The sequence below is a fragment of the Osmia lignaria genome, unplaced genomic scaffold, assembly GCF_051020975.1.
Source record: "Osmia lignaria lignaria isolate PbOS001 unplaced genomic scaffold, iyOsmLign1 scaffold0045, whole genome shotgun sequence".
Taxonomy (NCBI): Eukaryota; Metazoa; Arthropoda; class Insecta; order Hymenoptera; family Megachilidae; genus Osmia; species Osmia lignaria.
In genome coordinates this window covers 1-23,706 of record NW_027478186.1, presented here as the reverse complement: position 1 = coordinate 23,706, position 23,706 = coordinate 1, and the positions used below count along the sequence as shown (strand labels likewise).

At 14.7% G+C, this 23,706-nt stretch overlaps 1 pseudogene; it reads left to right on the top strand.

Moving 5' to 3' along the window:
* The first annotated feature begins 16,242 nt into the window (after positions 1 to 16,242).
* Positions 16,243 to 22,734, top strand: LOC143307137 (cytochrome b pseudogene; annotated as a pseudogene).
* Positions 22,735 to 23,706: the final 972 nt, after the last annotated feature.

The window sequence follows — 23,706 nt, the reverse complement described above, 5'->3', positions numbered from 1 at the left end:
AAAAATTAAATATTGGTCTGTGGGAAGGAAATCAATTTAATTTTAATATAAAAATTAAATATAAAAATTAAATATTGGTCTGTGGAAAGGAAATCAATTTAATTTTAATATAAAAATTAAATATAAAAATTAAATATTGGTCTGTGGGAAGGAAATCAATTTAATTTTAATATAAAAATTAAATATAAAAATTAAATATTGGTCTGTGGGAAGGAAATCAATTTAATTTTAATATAAAAATTAAATATAAAAATTAAATATTGATCTGTGGGAAAGATCAATTTAATTTTAATATAAAAATTAAATATAAAAATTAAATATTGGTCTGTGGGAAAGATCAATTTAATTTTAATATAAAAATTAAATATAAAAATTAAATATTGATCTGTGAGAAAGATCAATTTAATTTTAATATAAAAATTAAATATAAAAATTAAATATTGATCTGTGGGAAAGATCAATTTAATTTTAATATAAAAATTAAATATAAAAATTAAATATTGGTCTGTGGGAAGGAAATCAATTTAATTTTAATATAAAAATTAAATATAAAAATTAAATATTAATCTGTAAGAAAGATCAATTTAATTTTAATATAAAAATTAAATATAAAAATTAAATATTGGTCTGTAAGAAAGATCAATTTAATTTTAATATAAAAATTAAATATTGATCTGTGGGAAGGAAATCAATTTAATTTTAATATAAAAATTAAATATAAAAATTAAATATTGGTCTGTGGGAAGGAAATCAATTTAATTTTAATATAAAAATTAAATATAAAAATTAAATATTGGTCTGTGGAAAAGAAATCAATTTAATTTTAATATAAAAATTAAATATAAAAATTAAATATTGATCTGTGAGAAAAATCAATTTAATTTTAATATAAAAATTAAATATAAAAATTAAATATTGGTCTGTGGGAAGGAAATCAATTTAATTTTAATATAAAAATTAAATATAAAAATTAAATATTGGTCTGTGGGAAGGAAATCAATTTAATTTTAATATAAAAATTAAATATAAAAATTAAATATTGATCTGTGAGAAAGATCAATTTAATTTTAATATAAAAATTAAATATAAAAATTAAATATTGGTCTGTAGGAAAGATCAATTTAATTTTAATATAAAAATTAAATATAAAAATTAAATATTGGTCTGTGGGAAGGAAATCAATTTAATTTTAATATAAAAATTAAATATAAAAATTAAATATTGATCTGTGGGAAAGAAATCAATTTAATTTTAATATAAAAATTAAATATAAAAATTAAATATTGATCTGTGGGAAGGAAATCAATTTAATTTTAATATAAAAATTAAATATAAAAATTAAATATTGGTCTGTGGGAAAGATCAATTTAATTTTAATATAAAAATTAAATATTGATCTGTGGGAAGGAAATCAATTTAATTTTAATATAAAAATTAAATATAAAAATTAAATATTGATCTGTGAGAAAGATCAATTTAATTTTAATATAAAAATTAAATATAAAAATTAAATATTGATCTGTGAGAAAGATCAATTTAATTTTAATATAAAAATTAAATATAAAAATTAAATATTGATCTGTGGGAAAGATCAATTTAATTTTAATATAAAAATTAAATATAAAAATTAAATATTGGTCTGTGGGAAGGAAATCAATTTAATTTTAATATAAAAATTAAATATAAAAATTAAATATTGGTCTGTGGGAAGGAAATCAATTTAATTTTAATATAAAAATTAAATATAAAAATTAAATATTGATCTGTGAGAAAGATCAATTTAATTTTAATATAAAAATTAAATATAAAAATTAAATATTGGTCTGTAGGAAAGATCAATTTAATTTTAATATAAAAATTAAATATTGATCTGTGGGAAAGATCAATTTAATTTTAATATAAAAATTAAATATAAAAATTAAATATTGGTCTGTGGGAAGGAAATCAATTTAATTTTAATATAAAAATTAAATATAAAAATTAAATATTGGTCTGTGGAAAAGAAATCAATTTAATTTTAATATAAAAATTAAATATAAAAATTAAATATTGATCTGTGGGAAAAATCAATTTAATTTTAATATAAAAATTAAATATAAAAATTAAATATTGGTCTGTGGGAAGGAAATCAATTTAATTTTAATATAAAAATTAAATATAAAAATTAAATATTGGTCTGTGGGAAGGAAATCAATTTAATTTTAATATAAAAATTAAATATAAAAATTAAATATTGATCTGTGAGAAAGATCAATTTAATTTTAATATAAAAATTAAATATAAAAATTAAATATTGGTCTGTAGGAAAGATCAATTTAATTTTAATATAAAAATTAAATATAAAAATTAAATATTGGTCTGTAGGAAAGATCAATTTAATTTTAATATAAAAATTAAATATTGATCTGTGGGAAAGATCAATTTAATTTTAATATAAAAATTAAATATAAAAATTAAATATTGGTCTGTGGGAAGGAAATCAATTTAATTTTAATATAAAAATTAAATATAAAAATTAAATATTGGTCTGTGGAAAAGAAATCAATTTAATTTTAATATAAAAATTAAATATAAAAATTAAATATTGATCTGTGGGAAAAATCAATTTAATTTTAATATAAAAATTAAATATAAAAATTAAATATTGGTCTGTGGGAAGGAAATCAATTTAATTTTAATATAAAAATTAAATATAAAAATTAAATATTGGTCTGTGGGAAGGAAATCAATTTAATTTTAATATAAAAATTAAATATAAAAATTAAATATTGATCTGTGAGAAAGATCAATTTAATTTTAATATAAAAATTAAATATAAAAATTAAATATTGGTCTGTAGGAAAGATCAATTTAATTTTAATATAAAAATTAAATATAAAAATTAAATATTGGTCTGTGGGAAGGAAATCAATTTAATTTTAATATAAAAATTAAATATAAAAATTAAATATTGATCTGTGGGAAGGAAATCAATTTAATTTTAATATAAAAATTAAATATAAAAATTAAATATTGATCTGTGGGAAGGAAATCAATTTAATTTTAATATAAAAATTAAATATAAAAATTAAATATTGGTCTGTGGAAAAGATCAATTTAATTTTAATATAAAAATTAAATATTGATCTGTGAGAAGGAAATCAATTTAATTTTAATATAAAAATTAAATATAAAAATTAAATATTGATCTGTGAGAAAGATCAATTTAATTTTAATATAAAAATTAAATATAAAAATTAAATATTGATCTGTGAGAAAGATCAATTTAATTTTAATATAAAAATTAAATATAAAAATTAAATATTGATCTGTGGGAAAGATCAATTTAATTTTAATATAAAAATTAAATATAAAAATTAAATATTGATCTGTGGGAAGGAAATCAATTTAATTTTAATATAAAAATTAAATATAAAAATTAAATATTGGTCTGTGGGAAGGAAATCAATTTAATTTTAATATAAAAATTAAATATAAAAATTAAATATTGGTCTGTGGGAAGGAAATCAATTTAATTTTAATATAAAAATTAAATATAAAAATTAAATATTGGTCTGTAGGAAGGAAATCAATTTAATTTTAATATAAAAATTAAATATAAAAATTAAATATTGATCTGTGGGAAAGATCAATTTAATTTTAATATATAAATTAAATATAAAAATTAAATATTGGTCTGTGGGAAGGAAATCAATTTAATTTTAATATAAAAATTAAATATAAAAATTAAATATTGGTCTGTAGAAAAAATCAATTTAATTTTAATATAAAAATTAAATATAAAAATTAAATATTGATCTGTAGGAAGGAAATCAATTTAATTTTAATATAAAAATTAAATATAAAAATTAAATATTAATCTGTGGGAAAGATCAATTTAATTTTAATATAAAAATTAAATATAAAAATTAAATATTGGTCTGTGGGAAGGAAATCAATTTAATTTTAATATAAAAATTAAATATAAAAATTAAATATTGATCTGTAGGAAGAAAATCAATTTAATTTTAATATAAAAATTAAATATAAAAATTAAATATTGGTCTGTGGGAAGAAAATCAATTTAATTTTAATATATAAATTAAATATAAAAATTAAATATTGGTCTGTGGGAAGGAAATCAATTTAATTTTAATATAAAAATTAAATATAAAAATTAAATATTGGTCTGTAGAAAAAATCAATTTAATTTTAATATAAAAATTAAATATAAAAATTAAATATTGATCTGTAGGAAGGAAATCAATTTAATTTTAATATAAAAATTAAATATAAAAATTAAATATTAATCTGTGGGAAAGATCAATTTAATTTTAATATAAAAATTAAATATAAAAATTAAATATTGGTCTGTGGGAAGGAAATCAATTTAATTTTAATATAAAAATTAAATATAAAAATTAAATATTGATCTGTAGGAAGAAAATCAATTTAATTTTAATATAAAAATTAAATATAAAAATTAAATATTGGTCTGTGGGAAGAAAATCAATTTAATTTTAATATAAAAATTAAATATAAAAATTAAATATTGATCTGTAGGAAGGAAATCAATTTAATTTTAATATAAAAATTAAATATAAAAATTAAATATTGGTCTGTAGGAAGGAAATCAATTTAATTTTAATATAAAAATTAAATATAAAAATTAAATATTGGTCTATGGAAAGGAATTTATATTAATTAATTAATATTATACTGGGATAAATAATAATATTATTTTTATATAAATATTTAATATATAATAAATATATTAGTCTATAAGAAAGAATTTATATTAATTAATTAATATTATACTGAGATAAATAATAATATTATTTTTATATAAATATTTAATATATAATAAATATATTAGTCTATGGAAAAGAATTTATATTAATTAATTAATATTATACTAGAATAAATAATAATATTATTTTTATATAAATATTTAATATATAATAAATATATTAGTCTATAAGAAAGAATTTATATTAATTAATTAATATTATACTGGGATAAATAATAATATTATTTTTATATAAATATTTAATATATAATAAATATATTAGTCTATGGGAAGGAATTTATATTAATTAATTAATATTATACTAGGATAAATAATAATATTATTTTTATATAAATATTTAATATATAATAAATATATTAGTCTATAAGAAAGAATTTATATTAATTAATTAATATTATACTGGGATAAATAATAATATTATTTTTATATAAATATTTAATATATAATAAATATATTAGTCTATGGGAAGGAATTTATATTAATTAATTAATATTATACTGGGATAAATAATAATATTATTTTTATATAAATATTTAATATATAATAAATATATTAGTCTATGGGAAGGAATTTATATTAATTAATTAATATTATACTGGGATAAATAATAATATTATTTTTATATAAATATTTAATATATAATAAATATATTAGTCTATGGGAAGGAATTTATATTAATTAATTAATATTATACTGGGATAAATAATAATATTATTTTTATATAAATATTTAATATATAATAAATATATTAGTCTATGGGAAGGAATTTATATTAATTAATTAATATTATACTGGGATAAATAATAATATTATTTTTATATAAATATTTAATATATAATAAATATATTAGTCTATGGGAAGGAATTTATATTAATTAATTAATATTATACTGGGATAAATAATAATATTATTTTTATATAAATATTTAATATATAATAAATATATTAGTCTATGGGAAGGAATTTATATTAATTAATTAATATTATACTGGGATAAATAATAATATTATTTTTATATAAATATTTAATATATAATAAATATATTAGTCTATGGGAAGGAATTTATATTAATTAATTAATATTATACTGGGATAAATAATAATATTATTTTTATATAAATATTTAATATATAATAAATATATTAGTCTATGGGAAGGAATTTATATTAATTAATTAATATTATACTGGGATAAATAATAATATTATTTTTATATAAATATTTAATATATAATAAATATATTAGTCTATGGGAAGGAATTTATATTAATTAATTAATATTATACTGGGATAAATAATAATATTATTTTTATATAAATATTTAATATATAATAAATATATTAGTCTATGGGAAGGAATTTATATTAATTAATTAATATTATACTGGGATAAATAATAATATTATTTTTATATAAATATTTAATATATAATAAATATATTAGTCTATGGGAAGGAATTTATATTAATTAATTAATATTATACTGGGATAAACAATAATATTATTTTTATATAAATATTTAATATATAATAAATATATTAGTCTATGGGAAGGAATTTATATTAATTAATTAATATTATACTGGGATAAATAATAATATTATTTTTATATAAATATTTAATATATAATAAATATATTAGTCTATGGGAAGGAATTTATATTAATTAATTAATATTATACTGGGATAAATAATAATATTATTTTTATATAAATATTTAATATATAATAAATATATTAGTCTATGGGAAGGAATTTATATTAATTAATTAATATTATACTGGGATAAATAATAATATTATTTTTATATAAAAATTAAATATAAAAATTAAATATTGATCTGTGAGAAGGAATTTATATTAATTAATTAATATTATACTGGGATAAATAATAATATTATTTTTATATAAATATTTAATATATAATAAATATATTAATCTGTGGGAAAGAATTTATATTAATTAATTAATATTATACTGAGATAAATAATAATATTATTTTTATATAAATATTTAATATATATATATATATATATATATATATATATATAATTTTAAATTTCTATAATATAAAACATTAAATTATAAATTTTAAATTTCTATAGTTTATTTAAAACATTAAATTGCAAATTTAAAAATATTTTTTAAAATTAGAAATTTATAATTTAAATATAATATAATATATATATATATATATATATATTATAATCATTTACTTATAATTTAATTTTATTTTTAAATAATTTTAATATATTTTTGATTATTAAATTAAAAATTTAATTTTTATATAAAATTTTAAAACATTAAAATTTATATATTTATGATAAATATCTAATCTTACTTTCTTATTTTAATATTTAATTTTTATTTAAATATATAATTTTTTAATAAAAATATTTTATATAACTTTTTTAATTATTAAATTAAAAACTTTTAATTTTAATATATATATATATATATATATATATATATTAAAGAACGTTAAAATTATATATTTAAAAAAATATATAACCCTTTATTCCATATACCTTAATATTTAATTAATATTAATATAATTTTCTTAATTATTAAATTAAAAATTTAATTTTAATATATATATATATATATATATATATATATATATATATATATATATATATATATATATATTAAAGAACGTTAGGATTATATATTTAAAAAATATATAATCCTTTATTTTTCTATTCCTTAATATTTAATTTTTATTTAATATATAATTTTTTAATAAAATAATATTATTTAATATAACTTTCTTAATTATTAAATTAAAAATTTAATATTTATTTATTTATATATATATATATATATATATATAAATATTAAAGAACATTAGGATTATATACTTAAAAAATATATAATCCTCTATTCTCCTTATACTATACCTTAATATTTAATTAATATTAATATAACTTTATTAATTATTAAATTAAAAATTTAATTTTAATATATATATATATATATATATATATATATATATATATATATATATATATATATAATATTAAAGAACGTTAGGATTATATACTTAAAAAATAAAATATATAATCCTCTATTCCTCTATTCTCCTTATCTATACCTTAATATTTAATTAATATTAATATAACTTTATTAATTATTAAATTAAAAATTTAATTTATTTATATATATATATATATATATATATATATATATATATATATATATATATATATATATATATATATATATATATATATATAAATATTAAAGAACGTTAGGATTATATACTTAAAAAATAAAATATATAATCCTTTATTCTCCTTATACTATACCTAAATATTTAATTAATATTAATATAACCTTCTTAATTATTAAATTAAAAATTTAATTTATATATATATATATATATATATATATATATATATATATATATATATATATATATATATATATATATATAATATTAAAGAACGTTAGGATTATATACTTAAAAAATAAAATATATAATCCTCTATTCTCCTTATTACTATACCTTAATATTTAATTAATATTAATATAACCTTCTTAATTATTAAATTAAAAATTTAATTTTAATATATATATATATATATATATATATATATATATATATATAAATATTAAAGAACGTTAGGATTATATACTTAAAAAATAAAATATATAATCCTCTATTCTCCTTATACTATACCTTAATATTTAATTAATATTAATATAACTTTCTTAATTATTAAATTAAAAATTTAATTTTAATATATATATATATATATATATATAAAAACATTAAGATTATATATTTAAAAATATATAATCCTTTATTTTTATAATCTTAATATTTAATTTAATTTTTATTTAATATATAATTTTTTAATAAAATAATATTTAATATAATTTTAATTATTAAATTAAAAATTTAATATATAATATATATATATATATATATATATATAAACATTAAAGAACGTTAGGATTATATACTTAAAAAATATATAATCCTCTACTCTTTATTCTATACCTTAATATTTAATAATATAATATTATTTAATATAACTTTTTTAATTATTAAATTAAAAATTTAATTTATTTATATTTATAATATATATATATATATATATATTAAAGAACGTTAGGATTATATATTTTAAAAATATATAACCCTTTTCTACTATACCTTAATATTTAATTTTTATTTAATATATAATTTTCTAATAAAAATAATATATTTAATACAACTTTTTTAATTATTAAATTAAAAATTTAATTTTAATAAACAAAAATCAAAATATAAATATTAAATTAAATAATTTAATAATTATTTAAACTTTAATTTATATTTAAATAATTATAAAAAAATTTTAATTTCTTAATTATTAAATAATTTTAATTTAATTTTAACAAAATATAAATAAATAATTAAATAATTAAAATTAATTAATTCTATTAATTCTAATAATAAATTTAATTTTAAAATTATATATATATATATATATATATATATATATATATAATTTATTTTAATCTTATTTAATAGTTACAATAAAACATTAAATTTTCAATTTAAATACATTTTTACAAATTTAAATATATGTTAAAAAAATACAAATATAAAATTATATTCAAACTTATAAAAAATTGAAAAAAATATAAAGTTCCTTATATTAAAATATTTTATATTATTTGCTATTGTATTCTAGTAGACAATTTTAATATTAGATCTTTAATAATTTATCATTATCTTTTTGAAAATTAATTTTTATAAAAAAATTAATTTAATTTATTTTATCCCATTATACTTTATTTTAAATTATATTTATATATCATATATTATATATATTATTTCACAATTTTAAATTATAAATATTATATATATTATTCACAATTTTAAATTCTATTTAATATTTATTTACTTAACTTATAAATATTAAAAAATTATTCTATATTTAATTTTAATACAAAATTCCTTAATTTTATTAATTTTCTTAATTTTATAATTTTATTATATATATATATATATATATATATATATATATATATATATATATATATATATATAATTAAAATTTTTTAATTTGGATATTAGTTAATTTTATAACATTTAAATTGCAATTAAAAATAAATTTTAAATTATATCTTTATAAATAAACTAAATTTAAGTTATTAGACTCATGATCTAAATATAGATTAATTTCTTTTATAAATATTTAATAAAATTATATATTATAATTTTATATATCTACTAATTTTTTTAGTTCCTTAAAATTCAAATTTTTAAATGCTTTTACACTAAGATATATTTAATATATATATATATATATATATATATATATTATTAAACTTAAACATAAATAAAACAATATGCCTGATAAAAGGATTATTTTGATAGAATATATATGTATAATATTTATACTATTGTTAAATAATTTAAATTAAATTTAATTATAAATTATTTATAAAAATTTCCCAATTAAATATTTTTATTAAATTTTCCCTTATTTTACTTTCATTATCTATTTTTTTTTTAGAAAATATTTTTATAAAATGAATAATTTTAGAATTTTTTTCTCTTATTTTTATTGGATATTTAAATTTTAATAATGTAAATAAAATTCCCAGATTAATTTATTTTTTTATCTCTAGAATCTCTAGATTATTAATTTTTATAAATTTTATTTATTCAATAAATTATTTAATTATTCAATTAAAAACTAATACTAATTTAATCTTAATATTTAGATTATTCTTAAAATTAGGAATTTTTCCTTTTAATGTATGAATAATTTATACATTTCCTTTTCTCTCTTGAAACGAAATTTTTTTTTTCTCCACATTTGCAAAAATTATTCCTATTAATTTAATTAGATTTTCTATTTACTTTAATTCTTATTTATTAATATTTTTAACTATAAATAGAATTATTGCTTCTATTTTCATTATAGAAGAAACAAATTTAAAAAAAATTCTAATTTTTTCCTCAATAAATCATTCCTCTTACTTAATTTTTATTTCATTTCTTAATTCTCAAACATTTATTTTTTATTTTATTATTTATTTATTAAATACATTTCTATTACTTTATTTACTTGAAAAAATAAATTTTAAAAATAAAATTTTCACTTTAAATTTAAATAGAATAAAAAATTTTAATTATCTTTTTATTATTATTATTTTTTCTTATAGTATATTACCTCCATTTAGTTCTTTTATAGCAAAATGATTTTTTTTTTATGAAAATATTTTAATTCAAAAATCTATTTTCTTTTTAATTATTTTAGCAATTTCTAGAGTTATTATAACATGAAGTTATTTAAATATTATTAACTATCAACTTACTTTATCGAAATTAACTAAAAAATCTTGATTAAAATTCCCAAAATTCTATTTCAAGAATAATTTTAATTTAATTTTAACCTTTTCTTTAATTTTTTTTTTTAATTTTTATCTATTAATTTTTTAGTATTAGAAAATTTATTTCATTATTAAATTTACAATTTAATCCTTTTATCAGGCATAATACTTATAAAGATTTTAAGTTAACAATAAACTATCAACCTTCAAAGTTGAAAATATAATATTTTTAAATCTTAATTAAATGGTTTTATTCTACTAATCATAAAGATATTGGAATTCTTTATATAATATTTGCTTTATGATCTGGAATAATTGGTTCAGCAATAAGAATTATTATTCGAATAGAATTAAGTATTCCTGGATCATGAATTTCTAATGACCAAATCTATAATTCTTTAGTTACAGCTCATGCTTTTTTAATAATTTTTTTTCTTGTAATACCATTTTTAATTGGGGGATTTGGAAATTGATTAATTCCTTTAATATTAGGAATTCCAGATATAGCTTTTCCCCGAATAAATAATATTAGATTTTGACTTTTACCCCCATCTTTAATAATTTTACTTTTAAGAAATTTTTTAAATCCAAGACCAGGAACAGGATGAACTGTATATCCTCCTTTATCTTCAAATTTATACCATTCTTCACCCTCAGTAGATTTAGCAATTTTTTCTTTACATATTTCAGGATTATCTTCTATTATAGGATCACTAAATTTTATTGTTACAATTATTATAATAAAAAATATTTCCTTAAAACATATACAATTACCTTTATTTCCTTGATCTGTTTTTATTACAACTATTCTTTTACTTTTTTCCTTACCAGTATTAGCTGGTGCTATTACTATATTATTATTTGACCGAAATTTTAATACATCTTTTTTTGATCCAACTGGAGGAGGAGACCCAATTCTTTATCAACATTTATTTTGATTCTTCGGTCACCCAGAAGTCTATATTCTAATCCTTCCAGGATTTGGGTTAATTTCCCAAATTATTTCTAATGAAAGAGGAAAAAAAGAAACTTTTGGAAATATTGGAATAATTTATGCTATATTAAGAATTGGACTTTTAGGTTTTATTGTATGAGCTCATCATATATTTACCGTCGGATTAGATGTAGATACTCGAGCTTATTTTACCTCAGCTACTATAATTATTGCAATTCCAACAGGAATTAAAGTTTTTAGATGACTAGCAACATATCACGGCTCTAAATTAAAAATAAATATATCTATTATATGAACTCTAGGATTTATTTTTCTTTTTACCATAGGAGGATTAACAGGAATTATATTATCTAATTCTTCTATTGATATTATCCTACATGATACATACTATGTTGTAGGACATTTTCATTATGTTTTATCTATAGGAGCTATTTTTTCTATTATAGCCGCTATTATTCACTGATTCCCTATAATCATTGGACTTTCAATAAACCAATCTTGATTAAAAATTCAATTTTTCTTAATATTTATTGGAGTAAATATAACTTTTTTTCCTCAACATTTTTTAGGAATAATAGGAATACCACGTCGATATTCAGATTATCCAGATTCTTATATATGTTGAAATTTATTTTCCTCTATAGGATCTTTAATTACTTTAAACAGAATTATTGTAATAATTTATATTATTTTTGAAAGATTATATTCAAAACGAATAATTTTATTTAAATTTAATCAAACAGCTTTAGAATGAATTATACATAATCCCCCTTTAAATCATTCTTATAGGGAAATTCCATTAATTTTAAAAATTTAATTTAATATGGCAGATTAGTGCAATGGATTTAAGATCCATATATAAAATTATTTAATTTTTATTAAAAATTTCTTCATGATATATATATTCATTTCAAGATTCAAATTCCCCTTATTCAGATAATCTTATATCATTTCATAATTTTACTATAATATTTATAATCATAATTATTTCAACTACACTTTTTATATTAATAGATATTTTTAATAATAAATTTATTAATCGATTTCTTTTAAAACATCATACTATTGAAATTATTTGAACTATTATTCCAGCTATTATTCTTTTATTTATTTGTTTTCCATCTTTAAAAATTTTATATTTTACAGATGAATTATGAAACCCAATTTTTTTTACAGTAAAAAGTATTGGACACCAATGATACTGAAGATATGAATATCCTGAATTTAATAATTTTGAATTTGATTCTTATATAAATAAAAACTTTGAATATAATTCTTTCCGATTATTGGATGTAGATAATCGTATAATTATTCCCTTTAAAATTTCAATTCGAATATTAACTACTTCTACAGATGTTATTCATTCTTGAACTATTCCTTCTATAGGAGTAAAAAGAGATGCAACCCCAGGTCGAATTAATCAAATAAATATTCTTGCTTTACGACCTGGACTTTTTTTTGGCCAATGTTCAGAAATTTGTGGTATAAATCATAGATTTATACCTATTGTTTTAGAATCTACATCTTATAACAATTTTATAAATTGAATTAAAAATTCTACTTAAAGAAATTAGTTAAATATAAATAATAACATTAATTTGTCAAATTAAAATTAATTTCCTTCAAAATTATTTCTTAAATTTTATCATTAAGTGTCTGAAACAAAATAAGAATTGATCTTTTAAATCAAATATAGTATTTATTATACTCTTAATGAAAATTTTATTCCACAAATAAGACCTAGATATTGAATATTAATTTCTATCTTTGAATTATTAATTTTTTTCATATTAATCTTTAAAATTTATTTTTTTCCAATTAATTTAAAAATTTATTTTCCTAAAAAATCCTTTAAAACCCATAAATTATTTAATTGAAAATGATAATAAATCTTTTTGAAATTTTTGACCCAACTACAAGAATACATTTTTCTTTAAATTGAATTAATTCTATATTAATTTTTATTATTCTACCTTTAAATTTTTGAATTATTCCATCCCGATTTGAAATATTATTTATTTCAATTTCTAAAATTATTTTTTCTGAATTTAAAAGCTTAACAAAAAAAAAGTATAAAATAAATATTTTAATTTTTTTTAGATTAATAACTTTTATTGCATTAAGAAATTTTATAGGATTATTCCCTTATATTTTTACTTCAACAAGTCATATATCATTTAATTTAATTATTGCTTTATCTTCTTGAATAAGATTTTTTATTTATAGATGATGAAATAAACCATTAAATATATTAATTCATTTAGTTCCTTTAAATACACCCCCTGCTTTAATAAATTTTATAGTAATAATTGAACTAATTAGAAATATTATTCGACCTTTTACTTTAGCAATTCGATTAACTGCAAATATAATTGCAGGACATCTACTATTAACTCTTTTAGGCACATTCATTTCTAAATTCTTAATTTTATTACCTATCACAATTTTAATTCAAAATTTATTAATAATTTTAGAAATTGCAGTTTCTATAATTCAAGCATATGTATTTTCTATTCTTTCTTTATTATATTTTTTAGAATCTAAAAATTAATGTCAATTTATTATAATCATCCTTTTCATTTAGTTACTAACAGACCTTGACCTATTATAAACGCTTTTAATTTAATAAATTTATTATTAAGATTAGTAATATGATTCTTTTACTTAAATTTTTTTTTAATTTTTATTAATTTTCTTATCTTAATCTCTTCTATATTTTTTTGATGACGAGATATTATTCGAGAAAGAACTTTTCAAGGATTTCATACATTTTTAGTTTTAAAACTAATAAAATTTAGAATAATCTTATTTATTATTTCAGAATTTTTTTTTTTTATTTCATTATTTTGAACTTATTTTCATTCTATAAGTTCCCCAGGAATAGAAATTGGTTTACTTTGACCCCCTAAAAATATTATCATATTCAATCCATTTAGAATCCCTTTATTAAATTCATTAATTTTAATTTCTTCAGGAATTTCCCTAACTTGAAGTCACAATAGATTATTAAATAAAAATTATATAGAAAGAAAAATTTCTCTAATAATTACTATTATTTTAGGAATATATTTTTCTTTTCTCCAATTTATTGAATATATAGAAGCTCCATTCTGTTTTAATGATAGAATTTTTGGATCTATTTTCTTTATAGCAACAGGATTTCACGGATTACATGTAATTATTGGAATTATTTTCTTATTTATTACACTAATCCGATTAATTAATCTACATTTTTCTGCAACTCATCATTTTAATTTTGAAGCAGCATCTTGATATTGACATTTTGTAGATGTAATTTGATTATTTTTATATATTTCAATTTATTGATGAATATTTTAAATATAATAATAATTAATATATATATAGTATAAACTTAATTACATTTAATTTCCAATTAAAAAATTTATAAAATTAATATATATAATTTTTAATATTATATTTTTATTTTATTTTATAATAATTATTACTTCTATACTTATATTAATTAATTTTTATTTAAGAATATATAAACCATTAAATCGAGAAAAAATTACCCCATTTGAATGTGGATTTAACTCCCAATCAAACTCCCGTCTCCCATTTTCTACACAATTTTTCCTAATTACTTTACTATTCTTAATTTTTGATATTGAAATTATCTTAATTTTACCATCTATCTTTTTAATAAAATTTAAATCTATTTTTTTAATATTAATTATTTTAATTTTTATTTTTTTAATAATTATTAGTCTACTTATTGAATGAAGTTATAGATTATTAAATTGAATTTTTTAATATATGGACTAAAAAAGTCTAATATTAAGCCGAAATTAATTGTAAAAATTACTTCATATATTTATATATATAATATATACATATTAATATTAATTGAAGCTAAAATAGAAGCAATTTATTGTTAATAAATTTATTGAATTAAAATTCCAATTAAAGAAATAAATTTAAATAGAACTTCTAATTCTAAATTTAATATTTTATATATTATTATTTCTAAATAATTTTTATATAGTTTAATAAAACTTTATATTTTCAGTATAATATTAATAAATATAAAATTTATTTATAAAAATTATATTTATAAAAATTTTATTTAAAAATATTAAAATTACCTTAATATCTTCAATATTATGCTCTTCTTAAGCTATTTAAATTTTAAATTAAAAAAATAAAAATTAATATTATTAATAAATTAGTTAATAATATATTCATAAAATTATATTCATTTAACTTATATTTAAATAAATAAAATTTCAATTTTATAAATTTAATCTTAAATTCAAATAAATTTTTTTCATGAATATTTTCATACAATATAACTATATTTAAAGGTAAATCATAATACAAATAAATTTTTTCGATATAAAATATTGTTCTTATAAAATTTCCTATTATTAAATTTTTATAAGAATTAAAATAAAAAAACTGCCCAATCAAAATTCCACATAAAATTAATTTTATAACCATAATTTTTAAATTTATTGTTAATACAATTAAATAATTTAAATTAAAAATTTTAAAATATAAATATCCAATAAAAAAAATAGTTATTAATAAAATAAATATACAAAAATTTACCAAAATACCTTCTTTCTTAATTAAATTTACATAATAATTTTTTTTAGAAAATAAAATAAATATAATTAATCGAATAGAATAAGATACAGTAAAAATTGTAGAAAAAATTAAAAATATTATTCTAATTATATTTATTTTTCTTAAAAAAATTAATTCCATAATTATATCTTTAGAAAAATATCCTGATATAAAAGGAAATCCTATTAAACATATTAAAGAAAAAATTAAAACTATAGTTTTAAAAGGATAAATATAAATTATACCACCATAACATCGGATATCTTGATTTCTATTAAAATTATGAATAAATCTACCCACACATAAAAATATTAAAGATTTAAATAAAGCATGAATTACTAAATGAAAAAAAGCTATTTCCCAAAATCCTAATCTTAAAATTCTTATTATTAATCTTAATTGACTTAAAGTCGATAAAGCAATAATTTTTTTAAAATCAAATTCATAATTTGCAATTAAACCCGCTATAAATATAGTTAACCTAGAAATTAATAAAATATATTTATTAAAACATCCTAAAAACAAAAATTTATTATATCGAATTAATAAATAAACCCCAGCTGTTACTAAAGTTGAAGAATGAACTAAAGATGAGACAGGAGTAGGAGCTATTATTGCAGCAGGTAATCATAAAGTAAATGGAATTTGAGCTCTTTTTGTAAAAGCTACTAATACTAATAAAATTAATATTAATAAATTAAATTTATAAATTATTAAATTTCACCTCCCATATATTATTCCCATAGTAATTATTAATAAAATTCCCACATCCCCTACACGATTTCTAAAAATTGTTAATATTCCAGCATTATAAGCTTTATCATTTTGATAATAAATAATTAAACAATAAGAAATTAATCCTAAACCATCTCATCCTAATAAAATTGTTAAAAATCTAGGTCTCAAAATTATAAAATATATTGATACTACAAATAAAATTACTAAAATAATAAATCGATTTATAAATTTATCCCCTTCTATATAATAAATTCTATAAATTAATACAACTATAGAAATAAGTGAAACTAATATTAAAAATATTATTCTATAAAAATCTAAATAAATAAAAAAAGAAAATTTTATTCTATTATATCTATAAATTATTCATTCTAAAATAATTAAATTCCTATTAAAAAAAATAATTATTATAAATAAAAAAAAAAATCCCGTAAATACAAATAATATATATACAAATATAATTAAAATAATTTAAAGTACTTAATTTACATCTTTGAACCCACATTTCAAAATTTTTTTTTAAACTATTTAAATTAAATAAAAATTCTTAAATTTAAAATAACTATATTTAAAGGAATTCAATGAAATAATAAAATTAAATAATTAATTAATTTTCCTCTTCTTAATCTTTTATAAAAAAAATTCTTTCCATGAACAATAAATCTAAAAAAATATAAAGAATACATAAATCTAACTAAACAATAAAAAAATAATTTAATTATTAATAATCTTATTCAATTAACTAATCTTATCAATAAAAAAATTTCCCCAACTAAATTTAAAGAAAAAGGAGCAGCTATATTTGAAGAACATATTAAAAATCATATCAATGATATAGAAGGCATAAAAATTAAAACACCCTTATTAATAATTATCAATCGTCTATGAGTCTCCAAATAACATAAATTTAATAAATAAAATAATCCAGAAGAACACAACCCATGAGCAATTATTATTAAATATGAACCTAAAAATCTTAATTTTCTTATAGTAAATATAGAAGCTATTAATAAATTTATATGAACAACAGAAGATATTGCTACTAAAATTTTTATATCAATTTGTCGAAAACAACTAAATCTTAAAATAATCCTTCCCAATAATCCAATTTCAATAAAATACTTATTCATTTCTAAAAAATTTTGAAAAAAAATCATTATTAATCGTAATAATCCATAAGACCCTAACTTTAATAAAATTGCAGCTAAAATTATTGATCCAAATACAGGAGCTTCTACATGAGCTTTTAATAATCAACCATGAATTATATATATTGGTATTTTTACTAAAAATCCTATAATTAAATATAAAAATAAAATTTTATTTAACTTAAATTTTATTCTTTCTAATAATAAAAATCTTAAAGACCCTATTAAATTAAATAAATAAAATAATACTAATAATAAAGGTAATGAAAAAAATAAAGTATAAAATATCAAATAATATCTTGCATAAATTCGTAAAAATCCTATTCCTCATTTCATAATAAAAAAAAAAATAATTAATAAACTTACTTCAAAAAAAAAATAAAATATTAATATATTTATTCTAAAAAAATTTATTACTAAAACAATTAATATTAATATTAATAAATTTAAACATAAAATCAAATTTTTTTCCTGATTAATTCTCATAAATACTAATCCAAAAATCCATAAAGATATCATAATAATTCCATAAGAATAAAAATTTAATCCAAAATTTAATCTTAAATTAATTCATTCCATAAAAAATCTATTCATTCTTAATATCAAAAAACTCAATAAAAATATTATATTTCTAATAAAATATAACTTTTTATAAATATTAAAATTAATAATTAAAAATCCAACTATAAAAATTATACTTTCTATTATTAACATTTTAAATTTATTATTATAAAACCTTGATTTCCAATAATTCTCAATATTGACACTACAATTGATAATCCTAAAACAGCTTCACAAACAGAAAAAATTAAATAATATATAAATATTCACCTTAAATATTCCAACTCATTTAATATTAAAATTATTAAATTCAATACTACGAAAAATTCCATTCTAATTAAAAATATTAAAAAATACTTATTAATTATTAATATTATTATAAAAATTAAAACTATTAAAATTAAAAAATATCTTTTTAAAATAAATTAGACTTTATAGTTTAAAAAAAACATTAATTTTGTAAATTAATATTGAAAATTTTTTCTAAAGTCTAATTTCAAAATAATTTTATAAATATCTTTAATTCCCAAAATTAAAATTTTTATTTAAACTATATTTTGTTAATGTTAATATCAAAAATTTTATTTATATTCATAAATCTATTTATTATCACAAATATTTTATTACTTTCTTCACTACATCCAATTACTATTTTATTCTCTTTTATTATTTTCACCTTATCCTCATCTACTTTAATATTTTTAAATATAAATAATTCAATATACTCTTTTATAATTTCAATTTCTTTAATCGGAGGAATAATAATTATATTTAATTATTTTGTAAGATTAATTAACAATGAAAATTCAAAAATAAAATTTTTTGAACTAATCACTTCTATTAATTTTTTTTTTATTTCTTTTATTATAATTATTCATTTTATTAATTGAATACCAATTTTTATATTTACAGAAAACATAATTTTAAATAATAATTTATTTAAAATTCAAAATATTTATTTTTATCCAATAAATTATTTAACTATTTTTATAATCTTATTCTTATTAATTTGCTTAACTCTTTCATTCAAAATATCTACAATTAAAATAATCCCTCTTCGTAAAATTAAAATTTAATGAAAAATAAATATTTAAAAATTTTTAAATCTAATAAATTTCTTAATATCATTTATTCTTCATTCAATATTCATCCTACCCCAGTAAACATTAATTATTTATGAAACTTTGGATCAATTTTAGGAATTCTTTTATTAATTCAAATTATTTCAGGTTTCATTTTATCTATGCATTATTGTCCAAATATTAATTATGCTTTTGATAGAATTATTCACATTATAAAAAATGTTAATTCTGGATGAATATTTCGTTATATTCATTTAAATGGGGCATCATTTTATTTTCTTTGTATATATATACATATTAGACGAAATATTTTTTATCAATGTTATTCATCTCAACATGTATGAAATATTGGAATTATTATTTTATTAACTTCAATAGGAACTGCTTTTATAGGATATGTTTTACCATGAGGACAAATATCTTTTTGAGGAGCAACAGTAATTACAAATCTTCTTTCTGCAATCCCTTATATTGGACAAACAATTGTAGAATGAATCTGAGGAGGATTTTCTATTAATAATGCTACATTAAATCGATTCTTTTCATTACATTTTATTTTACCATTATTAATTCTAATAATAGTTATTATACATCTTTATTTCCTTCATATAACTGGATCTAATAATCCAATAGGAACAAATAGAAATATTTATAAAATTCCTTTCCACTCATATTTCTCATCCAAAGATATTCTTGGATTTTTTATAATTTTTATATCATTTAGATTTATTATTCTACAAAATCCTAATATATTAAATGATCCTGATAATTGATCTATTGCAAACCCTATAAATACCCCACAACATATTAAACCTGAATGATATTTCCTATTTGCTTATTCAATTTTACGAGCTATTCCCAATAAATTAGGGGGAGTATTAGCTTTACTTTTTTCTATTTTAATTCTTTTTATTCTCCCATTTATAATAAATCATAAATTTAAAACTAATAAATTTTACCCATTAAATAATTTCTTATTTTGATTTTTTATTAATAATTTCATCATTTTAACTTGATTAGGAAGACAACCTATTGATTATCCTTACACTTTAATTAATCTAATTTTTACAAATATATACTTTATATTTTTTTTTTCAAATATATATTTTATAAAATTTTGAGATAAAATCATCTATAATTATTAATTAATGAGTCTGAATAGACATATATTTTGAAAATATATTAAAGAAAAATAACTTTCTATTAATTTAAATATATAAATTTATTAATATTTTTAAAATAAAATTAATATATATATAAATTAAAATAAAAGATAAAAATTTTTTTCAACATATATATATTAATTCATCATATCGAATTCGAGGTATAATTCTTCGAATTCAAATAAAAAAAAAATTATGATATAAAATTATTAATAAAGTAAAAATTGAATAATTAAAATTAAAAAAAATAATTGATATAATCAATCTTATAAATAAAATTATTATATATTCAGCTATAAAAATTAAAGAAAATCTCCCCCTATAATATTCAACATTAAATCCTGAAACTAATTCAGACTCCCCCTCAATTAAATCAAAAGGAGCCCGATTCAATTCAATTATTATTCTAATAATTAATATAAAATATAAAGGAAAAAAAAAAAAAATAAATTTTACATTAAATTGAAATTTAATAAATGTTTCTAAAGAAAATCTCTCAATAAATATTATAATAACAAAAAATATAAAAAATAATCTCACTTCAAAAGAAATAGATTGAGAAATAGATCGTAAACACCCTAATATTGCATAAATTGAATTAGATGATCATCCTATTATTATAGTTGGATAAACTCTTAAACTTAATATTAAAAATAAAAATACCAATCCAAATTTAAAATTTATTCAATTTCTAAAATAAGGCATTAATAATCAATAAAATACCGAAATTAATAATATAATTATTGGACCTAATATATATATATATAAATTAATTTTATCCAAATATATATATTCTTTAGAAAACAATTTAATTGCATCAGAAAAAGGTTGTAATAAACCTTTAATTCCTACTTTATTTGGACCTTTACGAATTTGAATATAACCTAAAATTTTTCGTTCCAATAATGTTAAAAATGCTACCCCAATTAATACTATCACTACAGTAATTAATAAATAAATAAAATTTAAATAAATTATTATCTATAATTATATATATATTATTTAAATTCTAAATTTAATGCACTACTCTGCCAAGATAATTTAACTTATTAATAATTAATTAAAAATTATTTTTAAAACTTAGTCCTTTCGTACAAAAATCTTAAATCTTTTTAAAGATAGAAACCAATCTGACTCACGTCGATCTGAACTCAAATCATGTAAAATTTTAATAGTCGAACAGACTAAATTTATAAACACCTGCATTTATAATTAATTTTAATTCAACATCGAGGTCGCAAACACCTTTTTCAATTTGATCTTTCCAAAAATATTACGCTGTTATCCCTAAGGTAATTTATTTTTATATTATTAATTATATTTCAATTTAAAATTCTATCAATCAATATTTTAAAATTTTAAAGTTAAATAAATTTAAAAATCCTCCCAACTAAATATATTAATACAATTTATAAAATTTATAATATATAAAATTCTATAGGGTCTTATCGTCCCTTAAATAAAATTAAGCATTTTGACTCAAAATTTAAATTTATTTTATATTATTGAGACAGTTTATATTTCATTAATTCATTCATCCCAGCCTTCAATTAAAAGACAATTGATTATGCTACCTTTGTACAGTCAAAATACTGCAGCTATTTAATTCCTCATTGAGCAGAACTGACTTTATATTAAATTCAAAAAGACATGTTTTTGTTAAACAGGTGAATATAATTATTTTGCCTAGTTACTTAAATATATATTTATATATATACTATTCATAAAATAATTTATACAAATTAAATTACTAATTTAATCATTATATTATAACTAATATTATTAAAATTATTTTTTTTTTAAAATCAATATATATAATTAATTTTACTATAATTAAAAATTTATTAATAAATTATTAAATACTCATTAAATTCTTTTAAATTTTAAAATTAATCTTTTTAATTTTAATTTAAATTATTATATAAATTTAATTTATAGATTATCCCATAAATTATTTATATTTTCTAAAATAAACTTTTTTATTTAAATTTACTTTAAAAAATATATAAATTAAATTTAATTCAAAAATAACTAGATATCATTAAAATTGAATAACATCTAATCTCTAAATATATATTTATAATTTTTATTCAACAAAAAAAATTTTATATATTTAACTCTTTTAATTTCGAGATATTTAATTTATTAAAAATTTTTAAATTAACCCTGATACAAAAGGTACAAAATTTTACTTTAATTTATAAAATTTTAAAATTTCATTTACATTACTTATATATATAAATATATTTATTATTTCTTAAAATATTACTTTAACATAAAATTTTTATAAAAACTTTTTATAATATACTAATTAAAACAATAAAAAAATTTTATTTAATTAATTAATTAAAATT